Source organism: Panthera leo, chromosome B3, assembly GCF_018350215.1.
Source record: "Panthera leo isolate Ple1 chromosome B3, P.leo_Ple1_pat1.1, whole genome shotgun sequence".
Taxonomy (NCBI): Eukaryota; Metazoa; Chordata; class Mammalia; order Carnivora; family Felidae; genus Panthera; species Panthera leo.
Window position 1 is genome coordinate 106,260,867 of NC_056684.1, and position 15,820 is coordinate 106,276,686.

General features: G+C 38.7%; 1 protein-coding gene across 4 annotated transcripts in view; it reads left to right on the forward strand.

The window, feature by feature from the left end:
* Positions 1 to 14,894: 14,894 nt before the first annotated feature.
* LRRC9 (leucine rich repeat containing 9) overlaps positions 14,895 to 15,820 on the forward strand; it is a 112,460-nt gene continuing 111,534 nt past the window's right edge. For all 4 annotated transcript variants that reach the window (XM_042943393.1, XM_042943396.1, XM_042943394.1 and 1 more), the window contains exon 1: positions 14,895 to 15,382. The gene's annotated coding sequence lies outside the window, so the exon portion shown is untranslated. The remainder of the gene's footprint in view (positions 15,383 to 15,820) is intronic.

A 15,820-nucleotide genomic window follows, 5' to 3' on the forward strand; every position in this document is an offset into this window, starting at 1 on the left:
TCTCTTCCTCTTTGCACTTGGGCAGGTGAGGCACTATACCATTTACAAGCCCCCAGTGGAGAGAGAGTGGAAAAACAATCAGCTCTGGAGTAATGAGGCCCTTATTAAAGGATGAATATCATCATGGAACAATCCCAGAACCTACATCTGTCAATCTACATGCTTCAAAAGGTCTACAAACCTAAGTAGTTTCAGGAACTATAAACTTTGCCTGATAACTAGAGACCACATCTATTTTTATACAATGTTGTCCCCAGTATTACTATATTAAAAATAGTCCATGGAGCTCCATGCCCATTGCATTCTATGTGAATGACACCTTCAGAAACCAAATAGTGCTGCAGCCTTTTTTGCCCCACTGAAATTGAAACCATTGATGGCCAACTTGAGAAACCAGCTACTCATGGTAACTGTTCAATTTTACTAAACAACTCTAACCCTTAATGTAATATATATCCCTCTTTTCCCTATAGGTCTCAGAATTTGTGGTCCACCTTAGACTTAGCACTTTGCTCCCCTAGAGAGGTCTATGGTTTTCTTGGACTCTGTCCAGAAACCAGCAGCCAAGCAAAGCCTTCTTGAGATATGCTAGAAGCATCAATACTTCCAGTGAACTTGTAGTACAATGGAAACTGCCATCTTGGTGCTGGGAGCCCTGGTTCTAATGGGCTATGTTCATCCCTCCCAGAATACAGATGTAGGGACTCTGAGACAGATACCTGCCAAATGCACGTACATCATTGATGTCTTAAGGGGAGATGATTCTAGAGAACTGACATTTACAGTATCATATTCTGATTAATATATATATAATATATATTATAATATATATATATATATATATATATATATATATATATATATATACCCATATTTCTCCATCCTGACTTCCAACTTTCCAGACTGCTTAAGGAAAACAAGCCAAGCATCATAAAAGACCCAAAAGGATTTGAAAATCACAAAGATGATATACCCTATATCTATTCTAGTATACCCAGACTATCAGGGTCTTTCCTCCCCCAAGCAAATGTTCTGAACACACCGTGGAGAAGTATTTCCCAAAGTATCCTCTAGAGACTAACTACATCAGAATCACTTGATATTTTTACTTAACATGCTTAATCCTAGGCCCTACCCCAGACCTACTGAGTCAGAGTCACTGGAAACAGGCTCAGAAATATGCAATTTAAATAAGCCCCTGAAGTTATTCTTATATCCACAAAATCTGAAAACTATAGCTGTAGCAGCATCCTTCTTAACTCAGCCCTGAGTCATCATTTTCAAAAATCTATTCTGCAAGTTTACCACTCTCCATCCCCTGCCCTAACCATCCACCCAAAGTTACATAATATGGGAGAGGAAGTTCTTGACCACTAAAGCAGCATAAAGCCCAAAAGAATTATTTGGAAATAGACCATGTTTCCAATAATGACAAAAACAGGCTGTTTCAACCAAGATCAACATTCAAGTGTCTAAAGATTAAGCCAAAGTTCCATTCACTGGTTTTCAGTCCCTTCTGGTGCCAAGGTCAGGCCAGGTTAAACAAGGACTAGAGCAAACCATGGCCAAGGTGTAGTCAAGTAGGTCAAGGAGAAGTGTTGGTAGCCAGGAACCCAGAAAGACTGGTGGAGCTGAGAGCATTAAATACTGGCAAGGAGCTGGAAGAAATGTGGTTGGATATTTAAAGTAAGGTATAGTGCTAGAAGAGCTAAGACAGAGGGGGCGAGGAGATACTGAACACAGTTATGGCAAGAAGATATCCCTGACAAATACCCAGAAGAATTCAAAAAACAAGCTAATCGAAAAAAAGAAAGAAAGAAAGAAAGAAAGACAATACAAAAGAAAGAAAGACAAAAGAAAAGAAAAAAGAAACAGGCTATTCTAATAAAGGCCATGTTACCAGACACATCAAACCAATGTAAGACAGGAAGTCATATGACATTGGTCAGAGGAGAGCAATTTATATTTTAGGAGTCCTGTATTACAGCTTTTAACCTAGTCAGCTCTAATTTCTCACAAAATGAGAAAGGTTTCTAGTAGCTAAGTGTATGCCATGATTTACAAGCTGCCTTCTATTCAAGGTACCCACTATATTAAGCCAGGCTAGAAGCCAAATCCAAACTTATGCAGAAGAAAAAGTTTATAAGTTCATGTCACTGAAAGGTCCCTAAGTAGTCTTGCTTTAGGCTCAGCTGGATCAAGATGATCATCAGGGATGAGGATTTATCTTTATCTCTCAGACAGAAATTCTCCCTGTAGTGGTTGAAATGACCTTTGGCAGATCATGACATCCATCCCACTAACATCCATCCCACTAACTTAGTCCAGCCAGGAGCAATAGCATTGTCTTTACTGATAGCTTTGAGAAGAATGTCCCTCATGAGGACTTCCATCAGCCTCACTTGTGATACGTGCAGTGCGTTACGGGGGGGGGGGGGGGGGGGGGGGGGAGGGGGGTTGGTTGTACTGTGGGACACAGTGACCAACACATCCCAGTTTGCCTGGAATTCTTCCAGTTTTAAAGCTGAAAAAAAAAAAATCTATGTCCTGGGGAATCCCCTCGGTTCCAGGCAAACCAGGAAAACTGGTCACCTTACTTTTTTCCCCACAGGAAAGAGCACTTCTGTTACAAGATGAAGAGGAAGAGGGGCTGAAGTAGGGGGAATAGTCACTTCACTCAGGCTGGATCCATTTGGTATCTGGGTAGAATCATGGTAAAAGCCTCCATCCCTTCTCTATGACCACACTGGGGCAGGTTGTCTTTTGGATCAGGCTGGGCTAGTGTGACTGGCCCAGGCTACCACCTCAAAGGATTTCATCCCTCACTAGACTCAACCAGGCCCTGAAATTTCTCTCTCAATATTCTTTGCACCCTCTCCAGGTCCTTAATTGTTCCTAATTCCTGACCTTGATCTGATTCTCCTCTCTGGTGACCTGGTGGCTTGCTCTTTGGTTTTCATGCTTGGGTTCACCCTGGTTTCTGGCTTCTGGCTTCCGTGTCTCTGTACCTCGTGCTAACTCTGATCTGCGTGCTCCTCTGATGCCACAGCTGCATCTTGCTTGGATGGGTCTCTTGTTCTTTCAGTAGGGTCTTTGCAGTCTATCTGCAGCTAAGGTGTGCCAAAGCCTTCCTACTCATACAGTTCACCACTGCCCCCACCTGTTTCCAGGTGGAATTCAGCATGGCTGTCCATCAAAATCCATGCTACATTGTGAGATTGAGACTTAATCTTTATAGTCACAGCTATTAGCTCTTTAACCACATCCCACATTTGCCGGCCCTTGTCCTTTCAGTTCTCCAGTGCAGGTACTTGTATTCCCATTTCACAAATGGGAACACTGAGGCTTAGAGGAGTGAAGTAACTCATCTACATTCATAAAGTCAGTCAATTCTGAAGTTAGAATTCAGAACCTTGAGCTATTTCTACTGTGCCATGCTGACTCTGCCAGGCAATATGATGGTGCTAACTGCTTAAAAAGGCAAGATCACAAGTGACAACTTCTGAAGACATGTTTTTAAGGTGGTCTTCAAGCCCAGCTCAGAGACCAACACAGGGCTTGCACTCATGACCCCAAGATCAGAACCTGAGCTGAGATCAAAAGTTGGAGGCCTAACCAACTGAGCCATCCAGGCACCCCTTCTAAAGACTTTTTAAAGTTCTGCTCAATATGTATATATACCCTCATATTATGTCAATAATGTCAACACTGAATAATGTCAAACACATATGTGGAATTTTTCAGAATTTTAAAGCTTATCTTGACCTCTACACCTAAATAGTGAAGAAATTATTTTAAAAGATATTTAAGGGGCGCTGGGTGGCTCAGTCGGTCAAGCGTCCGACTTCGGCTCAGGTCATGATCTCACAGTCCGTGAGTTCGAGCCCCGCGTCGGGCTCTGTGCTGACAGCTCAGAGCCTGGAGCCTGCTTCAGATTCTGTGTCTCCCTCTCTCTCTGACCCTCCCCCGTTCATGCTCTGTCTCTCTCTGTCTCAAAAATAAATAAACGTTAAAAAAAAATTAAAAAAAAAAGATATTTAAAACTTGTGTCCCAATGACTAATGGAGTAACTTCTAGGCCTAGAATTATAAACTTCTTTACTCTCAATTATGAATATTAAACCTTTTTTATTCATACACCAAATGTTGTTCAAGACCAATGGTTCACAATATGTGGCCAATGACTTTCAGGGTTTGTGAAGTCAAAACCAGTTTCATAATATTACGCTGTAATACTCCCATTCTCTCATAAGTGTATGAAACTCCGTAAGCTGAGATTTTGCAACAGCTGACTACAAAAGCAGATGTAAGAATCAAAACATATGCTCTTAGGTCAGACACTAAAGGACTTTCAAAACATGTAAAACAATGCTGTTTCTCATTAAAGTTTTTCTTTCAGAAACTACAATTATTTGTATAAACATGCTTTTTATGTTAAGATGTAATTATTTATTCTTTTTAAAATAAACATGTTTTGAATTTCTGAGTTTTAATTCCTAATATGGTAAGTCTCAGTTAGTATAACTCACACAAACAAAAGCTTTTGGGAGTCCTCAATAATTTTTAAGAGTATAAAGGAGACCAAAACCTTGAGAATAGTTGTTCTAATCAAGAGATTTTTGTAATGAAATTCTAAATTTAAAGCCCTCCCTTGTAGATATGCTTTGATAGTCTAGAACACTGGGAAAGATTGAGATATTCTACAAATTAGGACAGTGTGTTGTTATTATAAAAAAAAAAAAAGGAAACATGATAAGCTTATAATTTGAAGTACCTGTCAGTTACTCATTACAGCTGTTCATCAATGTCTAGGGTGACTCTCATTTGAGTCCCTGTATTTCTGGCTCATATAGCACTCCTAATGCTTAGCAACTCACTTAAACTGAACTTAGAAATAAAACCAAAGGGAAGAAGATTAGTGACAAAAATCTAAGAATATTTTGAAAATCCTTGAAGAAATGAACATTTTTTTTCTTCAAATGGAATATCCAGTTGGAAAATTCTTAAGGGCAATCTAAAGAATTGAGGCATTCAAAACAATGATTGCAGATGAATTAAGTAATCGCTTCAACTGAATGAGAAGTAAAAGTGATTACGTGAAGAATTAAAAATATAAAGTGCACCCGAGGGAAGGAGAAATGTCTAGGACTGTGAAACACAAAGATCTCACCTGCAAGCATCTCAGTTATTCTCTCGTGTCCCTTCTCTCATCTACAACTTCAGAAGGGGCTTATATCTTTTCCAGTTTATTTTCCCTCTTTGAACCCAGTTGAGAGGCTGCTGAAATAGTTGTAAATGAGAATCGCAATCATGGTTAAACTTAAAAGAGTTTGATGTGATTTCTTTAAAATCACCACTTTTACTCAAGTATCTTTTTAACTCAACCAACTTAGGTTAGTCAAAGAATATTGGCAACATTCCTGGGGTCTCTATAATGAGGAAGAGTGCTCCTTTACTTCACAACACACACTTGTCAAGTAACCACGATGTGGCAAGTGCACTTCTAAGACCTGAAGACAGAGACAGAGAGAGCGACCCTGCTGCCTGAGAGTGGCCCAGTCTAGTAAAGAAAATAACAGTGAGGCTCCAACTGACATAGTGAATCTCTCCCATTTATCTGGTTGTATGACATTTTACTTCCCTTCATTGTTTCCTCTGTCCTTCCTCTTCTCAAACAATCCCAAACTGTCTACTAATGCGTTCACTTACTAAATTAAAAACAAATGAACTCATTTTAAGAATTTTACTGTATCTGGGTGCCAGGGTGGCTCAGTTGGTTAAGCCTCCTACTTTGGCTCAGGTCATGATTTCCTGGTTCGTGAATTCCAGCCCCGTGTAGGCTCTGTGCTGACCGCTCCAAGCCTGGAGCCTGCTTCAGATTCTGTGTCTCCCTCTCTCTCTCGGCCCCTCCCCTGCTCGCGCTCTGTCTTTCTCTCTCAAAAATAAAATAAACATTAAGAAAAAGACAATCTCGGGGCACCTGGGTGGCTCAGTTGGTTAAGTGTCCGACTTTGGCTCAGGTCAGGATCTCACTGTCCGTGAGTTCGAGCCCCGCGTCGGGCTGTGTGCTGACTGCTCAGAACCTGGAGCCTGTTTCAGATTCTGTGTCTCCCTCTCTCTCTGACCCTCCCCCGTTCATGCTCTGTCTCTCCCTGTCTCAAAAATAAATAAAACGTTAAAAAAAATTTAAAAAAAAAAAAGAAAAAGACAATCTCTTCAGAAACCCATTGAGTTTTCAAAGACCCTCTTGAAACAAAGATTACTAGTTTCCCCTCCTTCCCCATTTCCTTTTCTTCTGTAGTAAAAGAACGTTCCATTTTAAGCTAGACATAGGGCTAACTTGAATTTACAGTAAATTTTCCAGTCTCTCTTGCTGCTATCTGTAGACTTGTGACTAAGCTGACGGTATATGATTATTATATAAAACTTCTCCTTCTCTCTCCTCCTATCTGCTGGCTGGCAAGCAGATGTGAAGACTGGAGATGAGGCAAGCATCTTAGACCATGAGGCAACCCTGTTAATAAAGGCCATACACAACAGAGAAACAAGGTGAAAAAGCTGGGTCCTGACACCTTACTAACACTAGAGCATTATCTCCAAACTTTGTATAAGAGAGAAATAAATTTCTTTATAAAGCTATGATTATTTTGTGCTTTCTTTCAGTGCAGCCAAGCCTAAGTTTAGTATGCATCCAAATTCTAAATGAAAACATTAAAAACAATCATTTAGAACTATACAATTGAATACAGTAGCCACAATTCACAGGCACTTAAAATGTGGCTGGTCTGAGTTCAGAAAGGATAAAATATACTCTGAATTTTGAAATTTTCATATGAAAAGAATAAAAATAGCCATTAATGACTTTTTATATTACATGTTGAAATGAAAATATTTTTATATTTTGGGTAAAAAAATCATTAAACTTGATTTCACCTTCACGGGAAAGGAAGCCATCAACAAAATAAGTCAACTTATTGAATGAAAGAAAATATTTGTAAACCATATATCTGATAAGGGGTTAATATACAAAATATTTAAAGTACTCGTTCAACTGAATAGAAAAAAATCCCCAAACAATCCAATTAAAAAACTAAAAACTGGCAGAGGATTTGAATAGATGTTTTCCCCAAAGAGACATACAGATGGCTAACAATCACATGAAAAGTTGCTTAACATAATCAATCATCACAAAAATGCAAATCCAAACCACAAGATATATCACCTCACACCTGTCAGAAGGACTATTACCAAAAAGATGAGAAATAACAAGTGTTGGTGAGGATGTGGAGAAAAAGGAATCCTCATGCGCTGTTGGTAGAAATGTAAATTGGTACAGCCACTGTGGAAAAGGTATAGAGGTTCATCAAAAAAATTAAAAGGAGAACTACTCTATGATCCATCAATTCCACCTCTGTGTATTTATTCAAAGAAAATGAAAATACTAACTCGAAACATTATTTACAGCAGCCAAAATATGGAAACAATCTAAATGCCTATTGACAGATGAATGGATAAAGAATATGTTGGCCAAAATATACATTCAGCCATTAAAAAAAAATGAAATCTTGCCATTTGTGACCACACGGATGGAGTTTGAGGGCATCATGCTAAGTGCAATAAGTGAGAGGAAGACAAATGCTGTATGAGCTCACTTATATACAGAATGCAGAAACAAAGCAAAACAAACAAACAAGCTCATGAATATAGAAAACAGATTGGAGGTTGCCAGAGGTTGGGGTTGGGGCTTGGGCAAAATAGGTAAAGAGAACCAAAGGTACAAATTTCCAGTTACAATGAGGATGCAATATACAGCATCATGACTATAGTTAATAACACTGTATTGCATATTTGAAAATGGCTAAGACAGTAAATCTTAAAAGTTCTCCTCACAAGAAAAAAAACAATTCTGTAACTTACATGATGATGGATATTAACTAGATTTATTATGGTGATCATTTTGCAATATATACAAATATCAAATTTGCATACCTGAAACAAATATAATGTTGTATGCCAATTATACTTAAATTTTTTTGTAATGCAGGAAATAATTTATTTTTTACTTAAAGTTTATTTATTTTGAGAAAGAGAGAGAGAGAGAGAGAGCGGATGAGCTGAGGAGAGGCAGAGAGAGAGGAGGAGAGAGAATCCCAAGCAAGCTCCCCACTGTCAGTGCAGAGCCCCACGCAGGGCTTGAACCCCCAAACTGCAAGATCCAGACCTCAGCCAAAATCAAGAGTCGGTCATTCAAACGACTGAGCCACCCAGGTGCCCCAGAAAGTTTATTTTTTACTTTTTTTTCTTCTCAAATTTTTATTTAAGTTCTAGTCAGTTGGCATACAGTGCAATATTGGTTTCAGGAGTAGAATTCAGTGATTCATCACTTGCATACAACACCTAGTGCTCATCACAAGTGTTCTCCTTAGTCCCTATCACCCACCTAGCTCGTCCCGCATTCACCTCCCTATTATACCACAATTTTTTTTAAAAAGACTTTTCTGATGATAATGTGATTTTTAAAATATCGTAAAAAATTAATTTCACCTGTTTCTTTTTACTTTTTTAATATGCCTAATAGAACATTTAAAATTACATATATAGCCCACATTTTATTTCTATTGAACAGAACTGATCTAAAATATGGACTTTTTAAAATGTTTATTTATTTTGAGAAAGAGAATGAGAGAGTGCATGTGAGAGGGAAGGGCATGGAGTGAGGGAGAGAGAGAATCCCAAGCAAGCTCTCTCTCCTGAGAGAGAATCCCAAGCAGCACAGAGCCTCACTTGGGGCTTGATCTCACAAACCGAACCATGATATCATGACCTAAGCAGAAACTAAGAGTAAGACTCTCAACTTACTGACCCATCAGACACCCCTACAGTATGGACTTCTAAATATTGGAATAAGTAGGTATCTTTATTGAAGATCAAAAAAGACAAAGATAACAGGGTCTGTAGCATTTCAGGTTTAGATCAGGTATGGGGTACATGTCCAGCCAATAGAGATTTTTTTTAATTTTTTAACTTTATTCACTTTGAGAGAGAGAGAGAGAGCAAGCAGGAGTATGGCAGAGAGAGGGGGAGAGAGAGAATCACAAGCAGGCTCCGTGCTGTCAGTACAAAGGCTGATGCAGGGTTTGAACTCACAAATGGTGAGATCATGACCTGAGGCGAAATCAAGCGTCAGTTGCTTGACAAACTGAGCCACTCAGGCACCGCAGAGATTTTTAAAACAAGAATGAAAGACTGCTAATATATCTTTCAAAGAAAAAATATCTGGGATGATTTTAAATGTGATTATGTATTAAAACAAAAGGTGAATTAAATGCTTAGTCTTCTAAGCACAATAATTTAAAAACTTGGTAACTGACACAAAACCTGGTACCTTAGGTAAAATTCTTCTGTTTATTTATGAATACATATATACAAATGAAAATACATATGAGACTTTCGCACTATATTTGTGCTAGCTTTTATTATATGTTACTAATGTTTTCAAGGGCATGAATGCCTTTCTTATTTTTGATGTCCTGGATATGATTTAAGTGGGTCATTTAAAGTTACTAATTACAGTCTAATATTCTGCTTGGTGGAATTCATCCTGTGTTTGCACAATTAAAATTCTGCTGCTACTCGGGTGTTGGATTTGCAGGTTGGCTCATGCAATGATCATTCTGGCAGAGCTAGCAAAATGGTGCTGGCCACAACTAGTAATTGTCTTAGAGTTCCCTGTTTAATAACAGTGCTACATCCTTTTCCCAAGACCTCTTGTCAGGTGCATAGATGTGCACATTAGCCATGCTTTATAAAGCAAATCAAGTGTTTCCGTGTAGGCTGGCTCTAGATCCTACAGATACTATCATTTCTGTGTGCATGTGGCTAGCAGGTAGATCTATAGTAACAGTACAGCACACTTTCACTTTCCTAAAATGGAAAAAGAGCTCTTTATTCTGACTTGTAGAATATTCTGTCTTTTTCAGGGTCAATATGCATTTTAAATTTCAAACATTTGGATTATACAAAAATACACTTAAACCAGACTATAGAATCAGGCTTTTGAAGGCAAAAACCCTTTCTTTCCCTCTCAAGCTTCAAACCAACTGGGAAACAGACATGAGACATATACATAGAGCTCAAAATATCAACTTTAATACTGGAAATTCCATTGGGAAAAATGACTGCATATCTGTACAGAAAAGGACCCACTAACATTCTGTCTTCCCACTAGATCTTGCAACAGTCCACCTGAGGGAAAGTTTGGTTCAATGTAGAAGATTCACTTAGTGAATCCCACTAGTCTGGGGGTATAGACAGATGAAAACAGGAGCAAATCCCCAGTGTTTTTAATCCTGTTATAGATTAGCTTCACGAAATCAAGAAACGTGAGACAATGGTCAGGAGTTGGGGGGGGGGGGTGTGTCTCACAGGTGATCTGTTACTTTCTCAAGTATTTTATTATAAAATTTTACAGATACAAAAAATTTCAATAAATCTCTACAGAGTCAAAGTAGCACTGGTTTGGGGTATATAAGGTAATATTTAACAACACGCTGTGACATGTAGATTGTGAAGACCTCTTCTTTACCCATTCATCTGTCAATAGACACTTGGGTTGCTTCCAAGTATATACACATTATTCATCCATACAAAAGAATGAAATCTTGCCATTTGCAACAATATGAATGAACCTAGAGAGTATTATGCTAGGTGAAAAAGCCAGACAGAAAGATAAATACCACACCATTTCACTTAAATGTGGAATCTAAAAAACAAAACAAAACAACACAAAACAAATGAACAAACAAAACACAAATAGATCCATATGTACAAGAAGCAAAATGATGGTTGCTGGAGGGGAGGGAAGTGAGGGGTTGGATGAAGTAGGTAACGAGGATTAAGAGGTACAAACTTCCAGTAATAAAATAGTCATGGGGATGAAAAGTGCAGCATAGGGAATATAGTGAATAATATTATGATAACTTTGGTGACAGGTGGTAACTACTCTTGTATACAATTGTTGAACTACTGTTGTACATCTACCTGAAACTAATACAATATTGTATGTTAATTATACTTCAATAAAAAAAAAAAAAAAGAGTGTTTGTCAATTGCACCCTTGTGTCCCAGTTTCTGTGGGAGGGTAAAAACCAACTTTGCCTTGCTCCCAAACTACCTTCTGTCATGAAGATGTTATGTCAAAAAGAGTTCATTTTTCCTTTGGATAAAGTCAATTAGCTAACACAGAGGGTCATCCCAGTTACCAGGTGAACTTAGGATGAACTGAATGTCAATCCCAAAGTTGTGACAAATGGTGCTGTCAAATCCTCTTACTTGAGGACTAGTTATTATTTGAGAACATGCATGGGATAGGTTGTATCTGCTTGCTATACAAAAGGGTAAGTTTTCTTTTTGTCTGCAGTCTCTTTAGGGGATTGCCTGTGACGTCCATCATATTCTGCTTTAATGTGTAATTTTTTCAGTAATAAAATTGATTTTCTTTTCCTTCTACTTTTGTGGAGAGGTGTTTTGTGTTGTCAGGAGATCTGAGTTTTAATTATATTTCCCCAACAAGGTGAATAAGAATTGTCAAGCACTGTTGGAGGGAGGAGAATCTGAGACAGCTATTCTGGAAAGTTATCAGAAGGTATTCAGGAAACTGTTTGCTTTTGGGCCAGTAATTCTGTTCCTGACATATGTCTTGGAGAAATTGTCTGTAAGAAAGCAATTACAAGGCTGTTAAACACAGTGTTGTTCATCGGAGTCAACCTAGGTGCCCAAGATAGGGGAACAAGCAAAAGGTAAACCTTGGTAGATGTGTATTACGGGATACTGTTCAGAGTATAGAAACAATAATCTACCTGAACATTCAGAAACAAAGATCATAAAATAGTACTGAATGGATTGATTCAGTACTTAATAGTACTGAATAGAACTGAAGTATTGATTCTTTATCAATACAATTTATAGCACAGTGCCATTTATATAAATAAAAAATACAGACCTACAAAACAATACTGCCTGTTTTTCAAAGAGAGATACACAACTCAAGGTTTATAAGAAATATTAGATTGTGGGGGGTGTGGTTGAGATGGGGGTGGGATTGGAGAAGGAACTGGAGATAAAAGAAAGGGCCTCATATGGACAAATGATGATAATGTGCTATAACCTGAGGGATGTAATTGACTTTCTGAGCCAGAGGTATAAATAAAAGACTCAAAAGAAAGGAGGTAAAGAAAGAGTTCTCACACACAAAGAACTGCTCAGCTCTCTAGTGAATTAAGTAAGACTACCATCCCTGGTTAAATTCACTGTCATTCAAGTTGCTACCTTATAGCTAAATATAACTGGGATAGTAAAATGAAAAGGTTATGTTGTCTGCAACAGAGTAACACCTTTACAATTCCATTCGGGCTGTCTTTTAAGAAAATCTTGTCCATTAATTATATGTTAGCAAATCATGGACAAAGATTATTTAACTTTTTCAGATAGACCATTTAGAAATACCATTCTGTTCATCTAATTAAAAATTTCACTTCAGAAAACTCCTTTTAATTGAATAATATATGTTCATTACCAGATATTAACAATGAGAGCCTCTGATGATGACGTTATAAGAACTACATAATTATCTCTCCACTGCCAAAGTAAGCCCTAAATTATACTACGTTCACTTTTTTATGATATATCAAATTCAAACATGGGACAGGGAATTTTCACAGATAATCTAATAACATCATTAACAGAAAAGTACTAATTTGCAGAAGGATCAAATGTTAACAAGAACACAAAAATTAAATTAAACTAGCATTTGAAATCTTCAGGTTTTTGGTTCTCTGGAATTAAAGACATTAAAAAGCCAAACTGTAATTAGATGTCTCCACGGTTCTCCAGCAAAAAGGATAGGGCTTTTGGGGAAATAAATTTAACAACCAATTCAAAAGGTTTTAATTAACAATTAGCATGCAACTCAAGATTTTCTTATGTAGGTTTGAGAAGTCACCTCTATTTTGTTGAAATGATTCTTGTTTAAATCAGGCAGTGATACAGTAAGTTTGCTACCAGTTTACAACGTATTTTCAGATTCAAGATACTTTTACCCATAAGTAAACAGATTTAAATATGTATGTATTAGTCTTTGTCTAGGAATATAAATAGAGAGATGAATGAAGTCTTAATTCACTAGAATGTTTATTTAACACATTGGAGTTTTAGCAGTCTCATTTTCTACTGTTTCTTGAACGGACACATATACCACATTATAAACTTTAAAGCTGAGAAAAGGAGATTAACAAGATCATCACTGGTTTCGTATTCTTCCTGTGGCTTTTAACTGTAATCCAATACCATCCCAATACCATCTAGAATATGTTAACAACAGGCAATTCTTCCTTTAAGAATTGCTCAGGACAAAGGCTTTAGTTTGGCAAATCACCAATGATTATTAGCCTACAGCTACACAGGAACTCTGATTCCGTTGCTGACTGGCCAAATCCTTGAGTCTTAAAATTACTTGTTTATATAACATAAAGAAAACTGTGTGTTAGCTCTCTCTTAGTCTTTTACTGGTCAGGAGATTCACAACAGATTTCTAGCAATGTACTTTGATAATCTCTGTACTTTATCCAAAAGACCTGCATTTCCCAAAATGAGAAGCTTGATGTATAAAGTTCACCTCTTGATTTCTGATCCCAATTTTTAATCTAAAAGTTTAGATTCCTAAACTATCCTTATCTAGTCTTTATATCCTAAGATGAATACTTGCTCAGGCAGCTAATATTGTTAAACTAGGTTTTCAAATAATATTAAACATACAGATCTGAATCAGATTTCCCTGGTATTTGTTTCAAATCCTTAAGCCACAAACACTTCAATTAATTTATTTTTAATTCAGCAATTAACGACAAATGTAAACAAATTCCTGTGAAATAAGAAATGTACAAGGAAAATTAGTCTATTTTTTCCACGTTCGTGTTTACAGTGAATATAGAAAAAAACAATTGAATCATGACAAGTATGTTGAATTGTTGATAGTTATAAACGGAAAGAGACATTTTTAAAATCTGCACTTCTATTTTTCTTGAGAAAGTTTAAAACTAGTCTATTGAATGAGGCGGCCATCTGGTGACGGAAAAGAGCACTACAGGCACTATTTTGCATGAACTGAACGTCATAAATATTCTATGCAAACCAACTGAACCACAAAAAATTCAGCAGCGCTGTCCAACAGAAACATAATAGAAGTCGCATGTGTAATTTAAAATTTAATCGCCTCTTTTAAAGAGTAAAATTTTAATAACGCATTTTTATTTAACCCGATATATCAAAAATAATACTGAGTCTTCAAAATACAATGTGTATTTTATAGTACACTTCAATTCAAGTGTTCAAGAGCCACGTGTGGCTGTGGCTAGTGGCTCCCATATTGGGACAGGCAGATCTAGAAAATGAAATGACAGCTACAGTTCCTTTGATTTTCCTTTTACTGAATGCATTCATTTCTCAGCCCTTCTGCTCACCCTTTTAAAAAAAAAGTTCCTCCCTGTCCCTCTTTAAGTTCTACTTTATTTTATAAATATGTTTTGCCTCCTGAACATTTTGGAGTATTTAAAGGACCCTCCAGAGCCGGTCCAAGAACAGTAAGAAGACCCTTGGAGGGTCCATCTCCTCTCTAGAGGCACCAGGGCATTTGCCTGCCTGCTCCGTCCTTCTATTCTGCTCGTTCCGCGCTCTGCAGCTTAGGCGGTGGTCAGCTACATTCTTGGGGCTCCGAGGCCACGCCAGGGCCGGGAGCGGGAGGGGGGATCGGAACGTGTCCTGGCTGTCTGGTCGCCTTATGACATCACAGCGACATGACTTTTAAGGTTCCAGTTCAGCAAGGCTCCGGCCTTCCAGGCCCCGAAGGTTAAAGGCTTTCAATGGGAGAGAGCCGGGACTGGAGGAAGCCACACGACTAGGTCTCTGCCATCATGCCCACAACTCGTTGCCTCCGGTCCGGTCCTCCGATCCTGCGACAGCAGGCGAAAAGATGCGCGCGAGCACAATGACACCCGCGAGCAATAAGCTCCCCGCCATTTCCCAGCAGCACCAGCGGGGTCTTCCGGGTGGACCCCTACCTCTGCTGATTGGCTGGAGGTTGCCGCCACGTGATCCAGAAACGGATTCGGCCGCTGCTTTTCCCACCCCTTGATGTCCCCCTCCCCACTCCAAGGTCGCTGGAGGCGGAGGGCAGGTTTCCTAGGCAACCTCAGCTGGTCGCGTATACACACCAGGCCCTGGATTAGAGAGGGTGTCGTGCCTGCTGTTGCAAGAAAGGGATTAGGAAATCGGAGTGGACTCTGCTCTGTCTCGGATTGCCCTGGAATCCATCCTCTTTCTGGGATAAGGTGAGTGTGCCTCACCTTGTGGCCTTCGGGTGTCTTTGCTTCTCTCTCCTGCCACTCTGCCCACCCCGGAGAGGAAGATGGGAGAGAAGAAACACTGTGGTCAAAGGACCCCCCCCCCCCCCCCCCCCCGTAATGGTGCAATGGAGATGGTAATAATGAGACAGTTCCATGTCTTTATTGAAGGCCATCAGGGTGACCAGAGCAAAGGTTAAGAGAAGAATAAAAGAGAAGGTGGCTCACAGTCACCTGTGCAGCCTTTCCTGCAGACGTTAAGGTACAGAACTGAGAGAATCAAGTGCTTATTGGCCAAATTTGATACTGCTCACCTAGAGTCAGAAAGGTGTTTGTTTGGCCCATCAGTGCTAACAGGTGGATTCTGATCCCTTTATACCCAAGGGAGGAGACAATTTGACCATACAGGGCTTCTAGTTTGTAGAA